Source organism: Lactuca serriola, chromosome 5, assembly GCF_051521515.1.
Source record: "Lactuca serriola cultivar US96UC23 chromosome 5, Lser_US96UC23_V15, whole genome shotgun sequence".
Taxonomy (NCBI): Eukaryota; Viridiplantae; Streptophyta; class Magnoliopsida; order Asterales; family Asteraceae; genus Lactuca; species Lactuca serriola.
This window is the reverse complement of record NC_136412.1, coordinates 144,029,276-144,051,264: the sequence shown is the minus strand read 5'-3', so window position 1 is coordinate 144,051,264 and position 21,989 is coordinate 144,029,276.

Below are 21,989 nucleotides of genomic sequence, written 5' to 3'. Positions count from 1 at the left end.
CAACTTGTAACCTCCATTCTCAACTCCCTGAAGAACTTTGAATGGTCCAATAAATATTGAAATTAGCTTTCCTCTCTTTCCATGGCGAGACTTTAAGCAACACTAAATCTCCAACGTCGAAGGTCATTGGTCGTCACTTCTTATCAACATCGCTCTTTTATAGATCTTGAGACGCTAACATCATTTCCTACCTCATCTCTGTCCAGACCCTTCTCTCTCTTAATAGGGTCTCAACATTCTTAGCTTCCTAGATGGCGACTTTCAAAGTAGTTACTAGTTTGACCATTGGATCATAATCCGCTAGTAATCCATTACCTAACTTTTTGACTTTGGAGAATTCCGTAAAACTTGCAGCATACTTAGTGACACTCAATTTTTCCTTCTTCAGATTCTGGAACTCGTTGTTGATTTCCAGGAGATCCTGCTCAGAGCAGTGTTGCCTTTTCAAGTGCCCTAGAAAGTCTTCCTAAGACATCTTACTAGCTTGTCCTTTGGGCATGGTATCATCCAGTAACTTCCACCAGCTTAATACCCTCGTCTTCAATCGTCTGACCGCAATGGCATTCTTTTACTTGTTGCTACAGTTGTAACTATCAAACACCATCTCCATCTCAGAGATCCAATCCATGTCTTTCAGCGAGGTAGGGCTTCCAACAAGACATAGTGGCTTTGATCCCATGAATTCCTTGAACTTGCAACCATGTCCATTATTTCCTTCATTTCCTCCCTCATGGTTGTTTCTTATAACCACTTAGGCATCTTATCTTAAATTGAGCTAGTGTTGGCGTCAATTCAGGTGTATTTCCTAAATTATAATAGACACTCATCTCACGATCATTGCTTAGCATTCTCAGTTTAAGTCAATAAATCCTCAAAATTCCTAGTTCGCTTAAAGTAATGCTCTGATACTAACAGTTACATCCCCAATTTCACATCCATTATCAAACTTTTTATTTATGCTTATTTAAAATAGAGTTTATTTATAAATGTGGAGTTTAGTTCCGTAAAATTATTTCTGAAGAAATGTTTTTCATTGATTATACAAACTTTGTGATACTATAATTGTTACAAGAAACATAAGCATAAACAGGACATACACTATCTTCGACTAACAATCTACATCTCCTTGAATCTCTCATCGTGCAAGTACCTTTATACCGCTACCAGTGATACAAATAAGTTGAGTGTGTTAGGTTGGGAAATCTAGTGCGTACATAGGGTTTTTGTAACATCTTGTTTCGAGAAGTTTCTTATTTCGGGATTATGGATATTAAATAGATCAGGTACAGGCATTGGGATTCAAGGGAATAGGGTTGATACCTTATTGGATATGGATAATATAGGTTATATGATCTAATCCCTTGGTTTGTGTTTTGGAGTCAAAGAGTAAAAAGAGAAAACTGATGTTTCAGAATTCTTTCATGAATAAAGGATTTTAGTTCAGTACGTTTTAAGTCATAATTAATTAGATAAGATTACGAGGCTCTTTAATAAATTTATGTGCATATAAAGAACGCCGAAAACGGAGTTGAAACGAAGAAGTTATGGTTGTTTGAAGTTGAAGTGGAAATTGGGGGTTTTGTCATACGCATGGCGTAGGAATGTTATCCAGGGCGTAGCTGTTACACGTGGCATAGCTAAAAGTTATGCAGGATGTAAATGCTGAATTTTGGATACGGTTTAAGAAACTACACATGGCATATTTTATGGTACGTAGGGCGTAAATGCGGTAAATCAAAACCATAGGTCTTCAGTTTTGAACCCTATTTAAAGGCTCTAACTTATGGGAAACCCATGGAAAACCAAAATGTCACACCCCCGAACCAGACGGCGGAAACGTCCGGGGGCTGTTGTGACTCAATTGAATACCATAACATTGAATATATATGAAACATAACAACATTCGTCACCATGCATTAATATAGTACAACCAGTAGCGTTTACATGAAATACATTGTTTAAACATTACATTCCCAAAAATAAGATGTTCGGTTCGTACGTCAATAAACTGCAAGCCACCACTGAATATTATTTCCTTTGTATCACTGGTTCCCTGAGAATACAAGTATTTTGAAAAACGTCAACATATGAAATGTTGGTGAGTTCATAAGTAGTGTTTTGAAATCCAATGTTTTGTATTGTTTGAAAACCACCAGAAAATCCGATATTTTCTAAAAATAGTATAGTCAAAAAGGTGTGAAGATCCATAGGTATGCTTGTTTGTTTCTATACTTGTAAAAATTGTTCATTAAAGTTGTATGCATTTCGAACCCGATATGTATTGAAAAACCTAGGAAAACCCGACGTTTTCCTAATTCTTCGAATTCCATGAAGTTACGTTGAAACCATTGCAAAAAGAGTAGTCTCATTCCCAGGCGACGTTGGATTATTTTTGAGCATGATTAATTGCTACAAACACGCATTACACAAACGACCAGTTTATAGCTATACTAACGATCCCGAAGGCGTCGTCCGTACTAATCACGTTATCCAACCGCCCTGACTACGTGTCGTCCCACATCCGAAGAGAAAGAGGACACGAAGACCTCGATGACTCTATTAACCGGTTGGGGATAAAAAAAAATGTGTACGAGGGGTCCCTGACCCGCCTCGCAAAAAAATGTAGACTTTACTAGCAATACCAAAGGACCCTTGGGGACCAGTAGTATACAAGCCATTGAAAGTCCCTCTACGTTGTGCCAAGTCGGTGAAACCCAACACTTCGTAGAAAAAAGGTCTTCGGGCCTTAAGATCAGGTCATTGGGCTAGCTAGGCCCAACAAACAAGATTTTACACTTTTGGGGCCCAAAGATGGTGCGTAGACGTCTGTGCACACTCGCATGTAAATTGAGTTCCCAAACGTTATTTGTATGTATCGTAGTGTCGCCATGTTAGTAGTTTCGGATTTTCATTGGTTCGAGACCGAACCAATTCGTTTCACAACGATTTTGGTATTGTAGTGTATTGTATTTCGTCGATAGTCGCAGTACCATTGTTTGATCAAATTGCATGTATTGAATTAGCCTTGAAAGTTTTCTGTTTTCAGCCCCTCATTGTTTGTAAAATTTACTTTTTCAACCCCTTTAATTAAATACTTTCCGGTTTGGTCCTTAAATCAATTTTCTTGACATTTTATCACCAAAAATTATTGAAATTGATATTTTTCAGCATATTTTTCAATGAAAACAGTTTAAGTCCCTGAAATTTCAGTTTTCTCGGTTATAACCCTTCTTTTTCGCAACTTTGACAATTTTGGCCCAAATTGTAAAATTTTTGCAACTTTGGTCCTTTTTAAATTTAAAAAGCATTTTAAACCTTTGAAAAGGACTTGGAACACTTATAGTCCACTGTTTTATAGAAAAATACAGTTTTGGCCCTCCAAAACAGAAAATCTCGCATAATGGGCCTCATTGGGCCGAAAATGTCATTTTTAGCCCATTAAGCTTGAAATTTATATTTTTAATCCTCTAAATGAGTATATTTCCAGATATTGTTTTATTGAAACTGTTTTGACACACCTCATCCATCAGAATTCGTGATATGTCAATTTGGGCCCTTAATTTTGTGTTTTTCACATTTTAGGCCCAAAATTTGTGTTTTTAGCCCAAAGAAAATTGTTACTAAACCACCTAGCTATTTTTCTTGAAACACTTTGTATGTAGAAATATATTTGGTGCTAAAATCATTTAACATAAGATATATCTCGGTTTTGAGGGGTTTTATGGCTAGATCCAACATTATAGCACACAAAAGCATACATGTAAGCATGGAAATCATACAAGGCATACAAAACACATATAGATCTACACTTTCACTTGTATTCCCCCCCCCCCCCCCCCCCACAAAACTCATAAAAATAGAAAATAGGGGGTATGAAGCTCACCTTAAGGGGGTAGTTTCGGTTTTGGAGAGAAGATGGAAGAGAAGTGAAGTGATTTTGGGCCTTAGCACCCTTCCTTGGTAGATCTCGAGTTTGGTGACTTCTAAGGTACATGATCACAAGTTGGAATAGATTTAGAAGAGATTTTTGATGAAATGAAGTAGCTAGATCATGGATTAGTCATCAACTTACCTTAGATGATGATTTTTTTGGTGATGGATTTTCCTTGTGAAGCCCTTGATTCACGAAATTTTTTTTTTTGAAGGAGGAGGGAGGATTGTTCTTCAAGGCTTGGAGAGTTTGGAATAGATTTTTGTGGTGTGTGTGTGTGTGTTTTCGGCCGAAAGAGAGAGAAGGGAGAAATAGACCATGAAGTGATACTTGCATGGAGGTATGTGACATGTTGCATGGAAGTCCTTTGGTTAATTATGAGGTGTCACTTGAAAGTCAACTCTTTCTTGGATTTGGGCCTTGGGCCGAAAATGTGGAAGGAAAAAGGAAAAGTTTGGGCCTTTGCCCTAAGCCCAATATTAGAGTTAATTTGGGTATGTTTTAAGCCTAAAAGAATGTGGTAGGATTTTTATATTTTTATTGGACTAGTTTAGGTTATTCTTGTATCAAGGCTTTTAATTTATTTCATTCTAGGCCCAACATGGCCCATAGTATTGAAATAAATGAATGTGGGTCCAATTAGAGCCCAATTAGGGTTCTAAGCCCATGATAGTCTAATTGGAAGCTTATTGGTCCATTTGGATCCAATAAGGGAGTCCTAGTCCAAAATGGACTTAAACAAGGACTTCTAGGGTTTCCAATTGTTTGATGACTATTTGTAGTACTTGTATAATGTATTTGATTGAAGTTTTTGAAGTCATAATCATAGGTGTTACACATGTTCTTAAGTTTTTGATTCACATTAGGTTGAATGTATAGATTACATGACACAAAATTTCCAGTTGTGACATCATCCCCCCGTTAGAGGGAATTTCGTCCTGAAATTCTGTTTGAAAGCTAGATTTGAGAATGCTAGAATAGGTGAGGGTACTTTTGCTTCATTTGATCTTCGCGTTCCCACGTGAATTCTGGCCCACGCTTTGCGTTCCATCATACTTTCACGATCGGGATGCGACTTTGCTTAGTACGCTTCACCTCCCTGTCCATGATTTCGATTGGTTCTTTGACGAACAGGAGATTCTCATTGATTTCGATTTCGTCAAGAGGAATGACAAGGGTTTCATCTGATAGGCACTTCTTCAGATTAGAGACATGAAACACGGGGTGTACACCGTTTAGCTCCGCGGGTAGTTGTAGTCTGTATGCTACTGGGCCTATTCGGGCGACGATTTCGAAAGGTCCAATGTATCGCGGGTTCAGCTTTCCCTGTTTTCTGAAACGTATAACCCCTTTCCAGGGTGAGACTTTCAACAATACTCGATCACCGACCTGGAATTCTAAGGGTTTTCGCCATTTATCGGCGTAGCTCTTTTGTCTGTCACGCGATGCTTGTAATCGAGCTCTGATCTGGACGATCTTTTCTGTGGTTTCGCGAATAATCTTCGGTCCTGTTAGTGCCCTGTCTGACGTATGCATTCTTGCTAGTTGGGTGTCACCTACTTCAGCCCAACATAACGGTGATCTACATTTACGCCCGTACAGTGCTTCGAAAGGAGCCACTTTGATGCTCGAATGGTAACTATTGTTATATGAGAATTCGATCAACGGTAGGTGGGTATCCCAAGACTTTCCAAAGTCTATCACACAAGCACGAAGCATGTCTTCAAGCGTTTGGACGGTTCGTTCACTTTGACCGTCCGTTTGTGGGTGATATGCGGTACTCATATCGAGATGAGTTCCCATTGCCTTGTGGAGTGATTGCCAAAAGCGCGATGTGAACCTACTGTCCCTATCCGAGATGATGGATTTTGGCACTCCATGGAGTCTTACGATTTCTTGTAGGTACAACCGCGTCAGCCTCTCCATCTTGTAGGATTCTTTGATTGGCAGGAAATGGGCAGATTTCGTCAGTCGGTCGATTATTACCCATATGGTGTCCAGTCCGTCCGACGTCTTGGGCAGCTTGGTCACGAAATCCATAGAAATCCCCTCCCATTTCCACTCAGGGACTGCCGGTTGCTGTAACAATCCGGAAGGTTTCTGGTATTCCACCTTTACTTTGGCGCACGTAAGGCACTTACTAACATAGGTTGCGATTTCCGCCTTCATGTTAGGCCACCAATAGTGTTGTTTAATGTCCAAATACATCTTGTCCGAACCGGGATGAATGGAGTATCGTGTCTTGTGGGCTTCCTTCATAACGGTCTCCCTAAATCCTCCGATTTTTGGGACCCAAATACGGTTCATGAAGTAGTATACCCCATTCTCTTTTGCTTCTAGGTTCTTCTCCATCCCGCGCAATGTCTCGCTAGTTCTATTTTCCGCTTTCATAGCCTCTGACTGGGCTAATGCAATTTGAGTGGCCAGATGAGATTGAATGGTTATCGAGTGTGTTTTCGTATGGCGATTAGAGTACTCCTTCCGACTTAATGCATCAGCTACCACGTTGGCCTTGCCTGGATGGTACTTGATCTCGCATTCATAGTCGTTTAGCAATTCCACCCATCTTCGTTGTCTCATGTTCAGCTCTTTCTGATTCAAGATGTGCTGGAGGCTCTTGTGGTCTGTGAAGATGGTGCACTTTGTACCGTATAGGTAGTGCCTCCAAATTTTCAGAGCGAAGAGCACGGCTCCCAGTTCTAGGTCATGGGTCGTGTAATTTACTTCGTGCGTCTTTAGTTAGCGGGATGCATATGCTATCACCCTTCCACGTTGCATGAAAACACAACCTAAACCTTGATTCGACGCGTCACAGTAGACTACAAAATCTTCCGTTCCTTCAGGTAGAGATAGTACAGGAGCGCCACAGAGAGCTTGCTTCAAGGTTCGAAACGCAATCTCTTGTCGGTCTGTCCACTTGAATGGCACGCCCTTTTGCGTAAGCAAGGTAAGCGGCTTGGCGATCTTAGAGAAGTTTTGGATGAATCTCCTATAGTAGCCTGCTAGGCCTAAGAACTGCCGAATTTCTGTGGGCGTAGTCGGAGTTGCCCATCCTTCCACAGCTTTGACCTTAGAGGGATCCACATGAATTCCATCTTGGCTAACTACGTGGCCTAGAAAATTCACGCTCCGTAGCCAGAACTCACACTTAGAGAGTTTGGCGTAAAGCTTTTCCGATCGCAGAGTCTCTAGGACTTGTCGGAGATGTTGGCCATGCTCCTCTTTGCTTCGAGAATAGACGAGGATGTCATCGATAAACACAATGACGAAGTTGTCAAGGAACGGTCGACAGATTCGATTCATTAGGTCCATGAATGCGGCAGGTGCATTTGTTAGACCGAAGGGCATTACGACGAATTCATAATGTCCGTAGCGGGTTCGGAAAGCGGTTTTAGGAATATCCTCTTCTCGGACTTTGAGTTGGTGGTATCCGGACCGTAAATCTATTTTAGAAAAATAACTAGCTCCCTGGAGCTGGTCGAATAGATCATCGATTCGTGGGAGTGGGTAGCGGTTTTTAACAGTGAGCTTATTTAACTCTCTGTAATCGATGCACATTCTGAAAGATCCATCCTTCTTTTTGACAAAGAGCACCGGAGCTCCCCATGGCGAGTAGCTAGGTCGGATAAATCCCTTGTCCAGAAGCTCACTGAGTTGGATGGACAATTCCTGCATTTCAGTAGGGGCCAATCGATAGGGTGATTTAGCGAGAGGAGTTGCTCCTGGAACGAGGTCGATTCGGAACTCAACCTGTCTCTCTGGGGGTACTCCTGGAAGATCTTCAGGAAACACGTCCGGAAATTCACACGCTACCGGAATATCTTGGATGTTAGTTTCTTCTTTGGTCTTGTCCACTATGTGAGCCAAGAACGCCAAATTGTTCTTTCGCAGATGTTTTTGTGCTTTGATGCACGAGATAAGACGAAGATTCGTGCTAGGTTTGTCTCCGTAAATTACTAGGGTTTCGTGATTCGGGAGGCGAAGACGAACGGCCTTCTCGTGGCACATAATCTCAGCATGGTGGGGGCTTAACCAATCCATGCCGATAATCACATCGAAACTCCTAATTGATACTGGCATTAGGTCTATTCGAAAAACGTGTTGGTTGAGGGTTAGGGTACATCCGATGTAGATTTCCCTAGTGGATTCGGTTTTCCCATTGGCCATTTCCACCGTATAGGTTTCATTTAGCTTCTGGGGTTGTTGTCTTAATAAATGTTTAAACTTCTCGCTTACGAAACTTCGCTCCGCTCCGGTATCAAATAAGATGCATGCATAAGTGTGGTTTAGGAGAAACGTACCGGTCACAACTGCGGGGTCCTGAACTGCATCACTCTGACCCATAGTCAGCATTCTTCCTGCTCCTCTGTTTCCTGAGTTGTTGTTAGGGCAATCTCGGCGGAAATGCCCCGTCCTTCCACACCCGAAACAGGTGTGGCTAGGCCCTGCATTGTTGCCGCCGGCATTGGCGTTGTTGTTATTGCGGTGGTTGTTGTTGTTGTTGTTCTGATTGTTTCCCTGACTCTGATTCTGGGGAGGATAAGTCCTGCAGAACCTTGCAGTGTGTCCCCTTCGGTTGCAACTGGTGCAATGGAACTCCCTACATTCTCCATGGTGATGGAAACCGCACTTGTTGCACTTGGGAAAATTACCGGAATAAGGTCTTGAGGCATTTGAAGCAGCTGAGGCTGGAGCATGTGGTGTGGCTGGAACCGGTGCGGTGACAGCGTTAACTGCCACTGTCTGCTGCTTTTTAGAGGCCTCGGGGCCCTGACGCCCCTTTCTCTTGTTGTTCCATCCTTTCTTACCATCACCCTCCTTTTTCTTCTCAGTCTCCACTGGCTTCTCGCCCTTCTTGTTGTTATGATCATATAGCCTCTTTGCCAATCTCTTCGCACTGTCAAACGTTTCAGGGTTTGCAGCTATCACATTCCCCTGAATGGGAGGTGTCAGTCCCCAGATGAATCGTTCGATCTTCTTTCCTTCTGATGTAATCATACCCGGGCACAACAGAGATAGTTCGCTAAATCTCGATATGTAGGCATCGATGTTCGCATTCTGCACAGTGAGGTTCCATAGTTCCTGCTCCATCTTTTGTATTTCGCCTCGGGGGCAGTACTCAGCCATTAACATTTCTTTCATTTCTGCCCAGGGGATAGAGTTGGCGACAGGGAGCGTCATAGCTTCCACGTGTCCGTTCCACCAAGTGAGTGCTTGGTCCGCAAAAGTACAGACCGCAAACTTCACCTTCATCTGCTCGGGGCAATCGCATATCTCGAATACCGACTCTACCTTCTCGATCCATCGCTTCAGAGTGATCACTCCTCCAATGCCGTTGAAAGTTCGGGGTTTAGCGTTCTCAAAGTCCTTGTAGGTGCACGTTTTAGTGGGTCCTTGATTCGTCCCGTTGTTCGAACTTCTGGATCCTTGCCCGTTACCTCCTCCGTTGTTCCCTTGGTGAAGTTGTGCCATAGCTGCTGTGACCGCAGCAGACACAGCTGCCTGGAAAGCAGTGGTGTCAACTTTGGGCGGGGTTGGTTCGGGATTTCCGCGAGTAGGTCGGCGAGGCATCTTCTTGTCACGAAGCGGAAAGATGTTGAGTGTACGTGGTTTCCGTGAGGTCGTGGTCCTACTGACTAGGTGTATGGCACGAACTTAAGTACTTCTATCATTTAGCATACAATCATAGATTCGCGACACATAGCAAAACACGTAAGAGTTCACTAATATCATCCTATGCCTCTTCCACTATTGCAGACTAAACAGACGTTCTCTTTTTGGTGATAAGGGTATAGTTTTAGGTTCCCTAGCTATCCCGATCTCATCAAGACGTGTGTTAGTTTTACTTTGGAGGGAATGTAGTTGATCAGGCTACATTCACTCCTTGGTATTACTAAGAACAGTCCCGAATTAACCGAGATACCAGCATTGTTGTGTTTGGTTCGGCGTTAGGTTTTTATTCCTAATGCAAGCAGGTGTGTTTTAGTTACTTGTTTTGTTCAGAGTTATGTTAGTCCCTCTTTTGGTTTATAGTTGCATATCAACGTGTGGCTCGACATGCTAGTTCACTATAAACAAAGCTCTGATACCAACCTGTCACACCCCCGAACCAGACGGCGGAAACGTCCGGGGGCTGTTGTGACTCAATTGAATACCATAACATTGAATATATATGAAACATAACAACATTCGTCACCATGCATTAATATAGTACAACCAGTAGCGTTTACATGAAATACATTGTTTAAACATTACATTCCCAAAAATAAGATGTTCGGTTCGTACGTCAATAAACTGCAAGCCACCACTGAATATTATTTCCTTTGTATCACTGGTTCCCTGAGAATACAAGTATTTTGAAAAACGTCAACATATGAAATGTTGGTGAGTTCATAAGTAGTGTTTTGAAATCCAATGTTTTGTATTGTTTGAAAACCACCAGAAAATCCGATATTTTCTAAAAATAGTATAGTCAAAAAGGTGTGAAGATCCATAGGTATGCTTGTTTGTTTCTATACTTGTAAAAATTGTTCATTAAAGTTGTATGCATTTCGAACCCGATATGTATTGAAAAACCTAGGAAAACCCGATGTTTTCCTAATTCTTCGAATTCCATGAAGTTACGTTGAAACCATTGCAAAAAGAGTAGTCTCATTCCCAGGCGACGTTGGATTATTTTTGAGCATGATTAATTGCTACAAACACGCATTACACAAACGACCAGTTTATAGCTATACTAACGATCCCGAAGGCGTCGTCCGTACTAATCACGTTATCCAACCGCCCTGACTACGTGTCGTCCCACATCCGAAGAGAAAGAGGACACGAAGACCTCGATGACTCTATTAACCGGTTGGGGATAAAAAAAATGTGTACGAGGGGTCCCTGACCCGCCTCGCAAAAAAATGTAGACTTTACTAGCAATACCAAAGGACCCTTGGGGACCAGTAGTATACAAGCCATTGAAAGTCCCTCTACGTTGTGCCAAGTCGGTGAAACCCAACACTTCGTAGAAAAAAGGTCTTCGGGCCTTAAGATCAGGTCATTGGGCTAGCTAGGCCCAACAAACAAGATTTTACACTTTTGGGGCCCAAAGATGGTGCGTAGACGTCTGTGCACACTCGCATGTAAATTGAGTTCCCAAACGTTATTTGTATGTATCGTAGTGTCGCCATGTTAGTAGTTTCGGATTTTCATTGGTTCGAGACCGAACCAATTCGTTTCACAACGATTTTGGTATTGTAGTGTATTGTATTTCGTCGATAGTCGCAGTACCATTGTTTGATCAAATTGCATGTATTGAATTAGCCTTGAAAGTTTTCTGTTTTCAGCCCCTCATTGTTTGTAAAATTTACTTTTTCAACCCCTTTAATTAAATACTTTCCGGTTTGGTCCTTAAATCAATTTTCTTGACATTTTATCACCAAAAATTATTGAAATTGATATTTTTCAGCATATTTTTCAATGAAAACAGTTTAAGTCCCTGAAATTTCAGTTTTCTCGGTTATAACCCTTCTTTTTCGCAACTTTGACAATTTTGGCCCAAATTGTAAAATTTTTGCAACTTTGGTCCTTTTTAAATTTAAAAAGCATTTTAAACCTGTGAAAAGGACTTGGAACACTTATAGTCCACTGTTTTACAGAAAAATACAGTTTTGGCCCTCCAAAACAGAAAATCTCGCATAATGGGCCTCATTGGGCCGAAAATGTCATTTTTAGCCCATTAAGCTTGAAATTTATATTTTTAATCCTCTAAATGAGTATATTTCCAGAAATTGTTTTATTGAAACTGTTTTGACACACCTCATCCATCAGAATTCATGATATGTCAATTTGGGCCCTTAATTTTGTGTTTTTCACATTTTAGGCCCAAAATTTGTGTTTTTAGCCCAAAGAAAATTGTTACTAAACCACCTAGCTATTTTTCTTGAAACACTTTGTATGTAGAAATATATTTGGTGCTAAAATCATTTAACATAAGATATATCTCGGTTTTGAGGGGTTTTATGGCTAGATCCAACATTATAGCACACAAAAGCATACATGTAAGCATGGAAATCATACAAGGCATACAAAACACATATAGATCTACACTTTCACTTGTATTCCCCCCGCCCCCCCCCCCCCCCACAAAACTCATAAAAATAGAAAATAGGGGGTATGAAGCTCACCTTAAGGGGGTAGTTTCGGTTTTGGAGAGAAGATGGAAGAGAAGTGAAGTGATTTTCGGCCTTAGCACCCTTCCTTGGTAGATCTCGAGTTTGGTGACTTCTAAGGTACATGATCACAAGTTGGAATAGATTTAGAAGAGATTTTTGATGAAATGAAGTAGCTAGATCATGGATTAGTCATCAACTTACCTTAGATGATGATTTTTTTGGTGATGGATTTTCCTTGTGAAGCCCTTGATTCACGAAATTTTTTTTTGAAGGAGGAGGGAGGATTGTTCTTCAAGGCTTGGAGAGTTTGGAATAGATTTTTGTGGTGTGTGTGTGTGTGTTTTCGGCCGAAAGAGAGAGAAGGGAGAAATAGACCATGAAGTGATACTTGCATGGAGGTATGTGACATGTTGCATGGAAGTCCTTTGGTTAATTATGAGGTGTCACTTGAAAGTCAACTCTTTCTTGGATTTGGGCCTTGGGCCGAAAATGTGGAAGGAAAAAGGAAAAGTTTGGGCCTTTGCCCCTAAGCCCAATATTAGAGTTAATTTGGGTATGTTTTAAGCCTAAAAGAATGTGGTAGGATTTTTATATTTTTATTGGACTAGTTTAGGTTATTCTTGTATCAAGGCTTTTAATTTATTTCATTCTAGGCCCAACATGGCCCATAGTATTGAAATAAATGAATGTGGGTCCAATTAGAGCCCAATTAGGGTTCTAAGCCCATGATAGTCTAATTGGAAGCTTATTGGTCCATTTGGATTCAATAAGGGAGTCCTAGTCCAAAATGGACTTAAACAAGGACTTCTAGGGTTTCCAATTGTTTGATGACTATTTGTAGTACTTGTATAATGTATTTGATTGAAGTTTTTGAAGTCATAATCATAGGTGTTACACATGTTCTTAAGTTTTTGATTCACATTAGCTTGAATGTATAGATTACATGACACAAAATTTCCAGTTGTGACACAAAAGATGTGTTTGCATAAGTAAATCCATATTTAAATTGTTTTGAGAGAAACAAAATCCACAGTTTTATAGTAAGAGTGAGAGAGAAAGATTCTACTTAATGTTAAAAGTGAATCCCATAAGCGAGTTATGTGACTGAATGTACCCCCTACAACTCTTCATTGTACGTCGTAGTAATGATAGTAGATAATTATCACTCGCTTCGATTGATCGGTCGAGGTTGTAGCTAGCAACTGCACGTGCGGATATCAATCCCGTATAGATCTATACATACGTATCACGATCCGAGGATTAACGATTATAATAGTGTGGGTATGCTAAGTGTTTAGACATAACTAATGAATAGTGTCTCACTATAAATCCCTTAACTAAGGTATGTGAATAGCTCTCAATCCTAACTTATATGTGGATAAGACACTAGGCATAATGATTTGCATAAAGTTTATATAATCCGAGTATGTTTGGTATATAAGTAAAAGTGTAATGTACTCGCTTTTAAAAAGAGGTACGTTTCAAAGCAATGATCATAAGTACATGTATATGTTCTAATTTATAATCTTTATAACACACACACATACACACACACACACATATATATATATATATATATATATATGCAAAAATAATGGAGTCTATCTCATGCGGTCCTAGAGGACATCCTAAAAACTCTCACCCAATGCATCAACATGGATACCATATGCAAATTGACAAAGAGTGGTTGTGTATTTTTGTAATGGAGTGAAACTAGGTGTACCTCTAGCATCGGGACGTTGTTGGAAAAAACTACACTCTTTAAATCTTCGAATATACATTCTATAACACCCTGAATTCAGAACACCTAGAAAGGAAAGGAAAACCGCAAAATCAGAAGGCGACTCGTCGAGTAGGTGGGGTGACTCGACGAGTAGTAGCGCATTCCGGGTTGCGGGTTAAGTGACCTACTCGACGAGTCGGAGGACTGACTCGGTGAGTTGGCCAGGGTTTAGGAAACCCTGAATTCGGGACTTAGCACCCTATTTAAGCATCTTATTCTCCTCCTCTTGGTTCCATTTTCAACCCCCATTGTCCATAACTTAACCCACGAAACCCTAGATCATTTGGTGAGTGTATGAGCCATTCTTGAGTGTTTTGGTGTTCTTGGAGGCTAGAAGAAGAAGAAGAAGAAGAAGAAGATTAAAGGTTCAAGGAGGAACTTGTAGATCCAGCAACACCATCTCATTTCCATCATTTTCTGGTAATCAAGTCTTCATCTTGACTTATATCTTCTTAGATCTGTTTATATCCACTTTTTGAGAGTTTTGGTCCATGAAGCTTGATCTATGGGACAAGGATCTTCCAAGCAAAGATCCTTTCAGATCTAGAGTCCCTAAGACTGGTTAAGGTATAAAGGTGCAATCTTTATGCCATTGGAACCCTCATGCAAGCTTTAAGGAGTTATTATGGCCTATTAAGCCTTAAAAGGCCATGCGTTGAAGAAAAGCCAAAGACTTTATGTGCCCTTCTGGTGTATAAGGCCTAGATCTAGTTGTTATGCCTTGGATTGGAGTAATAAGAGATTTTGGACCTAGAGTTATGTATTAAGGAGCTAGGGTTTTGGATTAACCCATTAAGAAGCATTAGGAGTAGGTAAAGTTAGAAACTTTACCCTCATGAGGTCATCTTCAGCATATAGACGAAGTTTGGGGTTTGGATCTGAAGTGTAAGGGCTTAATCTGTTAAGATGGCCAATCAGACTGGGGGACTCGGCGAGTCCAGGTAAATACTTGACGGGTCTAAGTATATTGTCCCGTTTTTGGCTATGCTGGGACTCAGTGAGTCTGAGGGCTGACTCGACGAGTTGACTCGATAAATCGTGACCTTGAGTAGCTAGTGAAATCGGTGAGTCAGGGGTTGACTCGACGAGTTGGATTGCAATCTCAGGATTTTGAGTTATTGGACTCGGCGAGTTGGGTCAACTTGGAGCGTTGACTTTGACCGTTGACTTTGACTTTGGCCAAGGTTGACCTAGTTAGACTTTTTAAGGTATTTTGGTCTAAGTGTTATTTTGGTATTGGTAGCCTGGGGAGTCGAGTGATCAGCAGTTCGAGGATCTTCCAGCTAGCAGCGAGGGGTTATTAGCAGGATTCTTCTGTCAGCTTGTGAGGTGAGTTTTCTCCTATAGGAACGGGTCTAAGCCACCAATGCCAGCCCGTTTATGTATTTTATTGTATAACGGATTTAGATCCGATGATGGGGTTTGCTTGATGTTTTTTATATGTTCTGGATTTTAGTCCGATAGTGGGTGACGTCCGAGGAATGATTGTATGTATCTTTTCCGGCCAACGGTTCGATGTCGGGTGGTACCCGAGGCAGTAGTGTATGTGTAGTTATACTTGTTGTCTTTGTGATACTTATATGTGCCTGGTAGGGGGATGGGTGTGGGTGGGGGCCCGTATCTCATCACTAGCTAAGTATGTGTGTAGCGGGCAGGGCCTGGTAGAAACATATTTGTATACCGAGCGGGACTCGATGCCAGGCGGGGCCTAATGTCGGATTCGTCCGATGTCGGGTCGGGCCCGATGTAGCGGGCTAAGCTCAATGTTTGTAGTATGTGATTATGTATGGTATGTGGTAGATTGGGAAACTCACTAAGCTTCATGCTTACAGTTTTCAGTATTGGTTTCAGGTACTTCCGGTAGTGGAGGGAAGAGCTCGGGATGATTGCATGGCACACACCAAGAAGTTTTAACATGGGATGTTTACTCTGATAAAAAGAATATGTTTTGAGATGATACTCTGATTTGATGTAACGACTTATGTTTATGATTGAGAATTTTGGTTTTTATTAACGTTTTAAAACGAAATTTTTGAACCATATTTTTGGGATGTTACAAGTTGGTATCAGTGCCTTGGTTTGAGGGATTCAGGCGTACTCTCGGGTGTGTCTGAACTCAAACTGAGGGCTTGGTATGATAAATTTCAAAAGAAAATCATTTTCATAAAAACGAGCTTTGAGAAAAAGAAAAGAACTTTGAAAATGAAGAAAAGATTGTGGTGCATGGAATCAGCCGAGCTTAAGTAAGTTCTGCCAAATTACCCATACATGTTTGTTTAGATATGATACGCTTATGAGAACTGCATGCTATATTAGGAATAAGGATCTAGAAGGATGCCTTATGTGCCTGTTATGTGTATGAGCTTTATGAGTTGCATGCTAGTACAGATTCCTGAGTAGGGGATAGAATAGTATGATTGGATTATGTAGTAGATTTTCCTTTTTTCTGAATGCTACTTGCTTTGTGCTTTGCAGGAATGTGAGTGATGGGAGTTAGCCATTAGGTGAATACGCCAAGTCACAAGTGATCAGGGTCGAATAATCTCAGAGTGCTGGATTTAGCCTTATTGTGCAGCTCTTGTCTCATAGGGACGAGTCCTTTACTCGAAGGATTATCTGACCCGCGTCACATGTGATGGTATTCAGGTAGTGGCTAATTGGCATCATGCAGATATCTTTAGTAGCTGAGGACTGGGTGCGGGTTGAAGGTTACCCTAGGGCAAGCCTAGGATGAAAGTAGTGATGGGAGCAATAGTAGTAGTGAAAGGGACTTGATGGAGTCAAGGCAATTCTCGAGGAAAGTACGGATAGATGTGGAAGGTAGTATGGGCCCATACTACTGAAAGCAGAGGATCTGTACTCGATTCGAGAAGGGCTAAGATGAAACTGAGGAACTTGTAGTGCATGTGTGATCCCTCAGTAGGGATGAGTATTCTAATAATATTTATTTCATGTTGCAGAATAGTGACGTTGCGTGAGAGACCATTGGGCGGTTTAGGCGTCGGCGAGGGATCAGGGTCGGGTTTAGGAGCCAAGCAGCCCGGGGAGCATATGAGAGAGTTTATATCAGCTGAGATTACGCGTAGTATTCTACATCAGACTTTGGTGATCTTTGGGACGGTCAAGGAGGGTATATTGTAGATTTTAGATGAGAGGCTGGGAGCCTTCCGCGGTGATATGGTGGCCTTGATGGGGGCGCGTACATTGACATTCCGAGAGTTTAGATCTTGTGGAGCTCCAGATTACCATGGGGCCAAGGACCCCATTCCTTGAAATAGATGGTTGGCAGATGTCGCGAACGCTTTTCGCACTAGCCAGTATCCCGAGGGGGACAAGGTCCGGCTCGCCTCCTGTCTCTTTAAGGACAGAGCGCGTGATTAGTGGGAGGAGGATGGACATACTATTGGAGATGATGTCGCGTTGGACGCGATGCATTGGACTAATTTCTTGACTAGGTTCAGGGCCGAGTTTACACCAATTATTGAGGTGCAACAGTTAGCATGGGAGTTTTAGGACCTCCAGCAGACTATTGAGACTGTGGCGGAGATCACCGCCAAGTTCAGAGAGAGAGCCCTTCTTGTTCCGCAGTATGTGGCGGATGAAGAGATGAAGAAGGCACGGTACCAAGAAATGCTGAGGAGCGACATCTGGCAGTTTATGAGCCCGTCCAGTTGCAACACGTTGGAGGATATGATTGCTCGAGCCAGTGAGAGGGAGATTGACTTAGAGGCAAACAGAAAGAGGAAACCAGTTGAGGTGCAGACATCCGCAAGACCGGGCAAGAGGCCCAAGACATTAGATTCTAGATCGAGAGGTCATCATGACCGTAGCCGCTGTGGGAAGTGCGGCAGGACGCACGAGGGTGCGTGTAGGTGTGGCAGTGGTGGTGATTCTGGCTGCTTTAGGTGCGGCCAGATCGATCATTATAGCAGGGATTGTACTGATACCACTACCCAGGCATCGGATTTGATTTGTTTTCATTGCAGTCAGCGAGGCCACAAGAAGCCCAATGTTCGAGTTTGGTTACTGCGGGATAGGTGATAGCACCTGCCCCTACGACTTTGAGGATCACCGATGGTCGTCAGGGCCGGGCAGAGGCGCCTGCGGCAAGGAGCAGGGCATTCCAGTTGGTTACAGAGGAGACGCGAGCAACCCCTGATGTGACAGGTGTGTATCTTTCCCTTCCTATCAGCTTTTATTTATGATTTATTTGCTATGGTACTACATCGATGTTAGTAAGTATATTCCAGAATATTATAGTTCCTACCTATGTTAAGTTATATGCCATCTGCATACCATGGATGTTAGAGTAGTTGTTCGAAGATGTTTTCCTTTAGAGCAGGTTCTCGGGATGCAGTCACTATAGCAAGTGTGAGTGGGGCTCGAAAAGGGTTCTATTAGTCTCCTAGAGTGGTTCTAATGTGGTATTGGTGAGTTTTGGAACACTAGCTGTGGTAAGCATTGGTTGTCAGCAGATTGACCATTAGATGAGAGAAGGATTGGGAATCCTTTCCAAGCTGAGAGCTGTAGGGATCTAGTTGAATCAAAGTGTGGGAGTATTATCCCAATAGTCAGGAGCTGAGGTAGGAGCACAACTAGGATGTGTTCGCATCCTTGTTGAAAAGAAAACAACCAAGGTAGCCATTAGGTTAGATCAGCGGGGAAGTCGAGGGTTGAGAGCTATCCCGACATTGAGTTCATGTGATCACATTAGCTGAGGATTTGTTTGGGAAATCAGGTTGGCGTTTTTCCCGTTAGCACGCGAGTTAATCAGGATGTTAGGCTATGGAGTGCTAGTTGTTGCATGTTTTTCGGGCTGGTAGCCATTAGTTAGACAGTGTGGGAAAGTGTTGTAAGACTGTGGGATAGTCATAGCATTGGTTAGTAGTATAGTTAGAGGAGTATAGGCGGGAGCCCGTATCTCTTAGTTAGCATTTTATCTCCTAGTTAGCATGATAGAGATTGTGGAAGGATAGTTTGTTGAGTTTCAGTATGGAGTTTGTCCTGCATAGCCCTAGACAGGTGAGACCTGTGAGAAAGGCAACTGCGAGAAATTATTGGGTGAGACCCGTAGGCAAGGCCCGTGTGATTATAGCAGCGCAGGTGGGACCTGGTAGAGACCTTAGGGTCAAGATACAAGATCAGGAATTCTAGGATCTATAGAGCCATGAGTGGCAATGTAAATAAAGTAGCTTCGGTAGTTGAAATCTTATGAGGAAGACGCTGGGAGCAACTGAGAGTTTGAGTTTGGGTTTAGTAACCGGTGGGAGTCCGATAATGATGATATATGGTCCACTACCATGGCCCAGACTGCTCTGGCGCGTCATCCTGGCCTGGCATGCTCCTGCTAGCCCTGCCTGGTGTTCCCTCGCCAGCCTTGCTGGGGACTCCCTTGCCAGCCTTGCTGGGGACTCCCTTGCCAGCCTTGTTGGGGACTCTCCCGCCGGCCCGGCCTGGCGCTCCCTTAATAGTCTTTCCTGGTGCGCGCCCGCCAGCCTTGCCTGGGGCGCGCCGGCCAGTCTCGCTTGGCGCCTCCGGGCGGCCTTGCCCAGCTCCTTGCTAGTTGGGCCTGAATTGGGCTGGCCCAAGGCCTGACCTAATTCCCCTTGACCTAATTGTCCACTATAAATAAAATAGTGCCCTTTCCATGAAGGGGGACTTCTCCAAGGGACCTTTCCCTAGACTCTTCCCCCATGGCTCAACCACCACTATACTTCGGCCGGGTGGCTCAGCCGCCACCCGTCGCCGTCAGCCACCATACACCACCACCAACACCAAGATGGTTCCCTCCAGCTATGGAGGACCATCTCAGATCTATCAACTGATCTAACTTGATCGTCGGAGTTCGCTCCCGGGGCACAGTCCGTGGGACGGCTCTAACGCGGTTCTCTGTTGTGACCTCGCATATCTGTCTCCGGCGTAGCAGCACTTCCTCAGAGCAGGTGGTTGGATCCGATGTCGCATCAGGTAACTAGAAGGATAGTAATTTAGTTGGGACCAGGGTGGTCTCGGTTCATCCGGAAAGTGGATAAGAGATAGCGGGATCTTCGGCAGGGGTGGCGTTAAGGGAATTCTTGTTTGGAGCAGATAATTGACGAGTGATGTGACGCCTATCATTTTAGGGTTATATAATCTCAGAGGGAAGGATTTGTTTCTATTGCATAGCTCTTGTCGGAGTCTAATCGTTGCAGGAACGAATCTTTTACACGAAGAATTATCTGATTCGTCTGCTGACTGGGAATTCAGCACTGAGGCATGATAAGAGGAAGCATTCAGTGGTTCACAGCGAAGGGACCAGTGTTGGAGTGGTTGGAGATTTAGTTACAGCGAAGAGTTGTTCCACACAGAGATAGAGAAGGTTGTTGCTTTTGGAATGTCCGTGTAGGAAAAGGGGTGAAACCTTGGAGGTCTAGCGTAAGTACTCGGGGAGTACCGAAAGGAGTATTGGTTGGGTAAGAGCGATGTACTAAAGGTTAAGGCGATTGGATGGCTCTCTAGAGGATTCCCTCTAGGGTTAGCATTTTGCTCAAGAAAGATCGGACAGAAGACAAATGGAACAGGTGCTTCGAGGACTGGACCGGGCGGACTGAGTATGCATCGTATCGGAGCACCGTGAGAGGTTGCGGGGTAGTGGGTCATAGCGAACTTCGAGGACGAAGTCTAGTTTAAGTGGGGGAGAGTTGTAACACCCCGAATTCAGAAGACCTAGAAAGGAAAGGAAAACCTTAAAATCAGAAGGCGACTCGTCGAGTAGGTGGGGTGACTCGACGAGTAGGAGCGAATTCTGGGTCGCGGGTTAAGTGACCTACTCGACGAATCGAAGGACTGACTAGGAGAGTTGGTCAGGGTTTGGGAAACCCTAAATTCGGGACTTGGAACCCCATTTAAGCAGCTTATTCTCCTCATCTTGGTTCCATTCCCAGCCCCCATTGTCCAGAACTTAACCCACGAAACCCTAGATCATTTGGTGAGTGTGTGAGCCATTCTTGAGTGTTTTGGTGTTCTTGGAGGCTAGAAGAAGAAGAAGAAGGAGATTGAAGGTTCAAGGAGGAACTTGTAGATCCAGCAACATCATCTCATTTCCATCATTTTCTGGTAATCAAGTCTTCATCTTGACTTATAGCTTCTTAGATCTGTTTATGTCCACTTTTTGAGAGTTTTGGTCCATGGAGCTTGATCTATGGGACAAGGATGTCCCAAGCAAAGATCCTTCCAGATCTGGAGTCCCTAAGAGTGGTTAAGGCATAAACATGCAAGCTTTATGCCATTGGAACCCTCATGCAAGCTTTAAGGAGTTATTATTGCCTTTTAAGCCTCAAAAGGCCATGCTTAGAAGAAAAGGCAGAGACTTATGTGCCCTTTTGGTGTATAAGGCATAGATCTATGTTGTTATGCCTTGGAATTGAGTAATAAGACTTTTTGGACCTATAGTTATGTCTTAAGGAGCTAGGGTTGTGGCATAACCCATTAAGAAGGATTAGGAGTAGGCAAAGTTGGAAACTTTACCCTCATGAGGTTATCTTCAGCATATAGAAGAAGTTTGGATTTGGATCTGAAATGTAAGGGCTTAATCTGTTAAGATGGAAAATCAGACTGGGGAACTCAGCGAGTCCAGGGAGGGACTCGACGAGTCTAACTGTAATGTCCCATTTTTGGTTATGCTGGGACTCGGCGAGTCTGAGGGCTGACTCGACGAGTCGACTCGATAAATTGCGACCTTGAGTAGCCAGTGAACTCGGTGAGTCAGGGGTTGGCTTGACGAGTTGGATCACGATCTCAGTATTTTGACTTATTGGACTCGGCGAGTTGAAGGAGCAACTCGGCGATTTGGGCCAACTTGGAGCGTTGACTATGACTTTGGCCAAGGCTGACCTAGTTAGACTTTTGAAGGTATTTTGGTCTAAGTGTTATTTTGGTATTGGTAGCTTGGGGAGTCGAGTGATCAGCCGTTCGAGGATCTGCCAGCTAGCAGCGAGGGGTTATTCGCAAGATTCTTCAGTCAACTTGTGAGGTGAGTTTTCTACAGTAGGAATGGGGCTAAGGCACCAATAACGACCCGCTTATGTAAGATAGTGTAAACCGGATTTAGATCCGATGATGGGGTTAGCCCGATGCA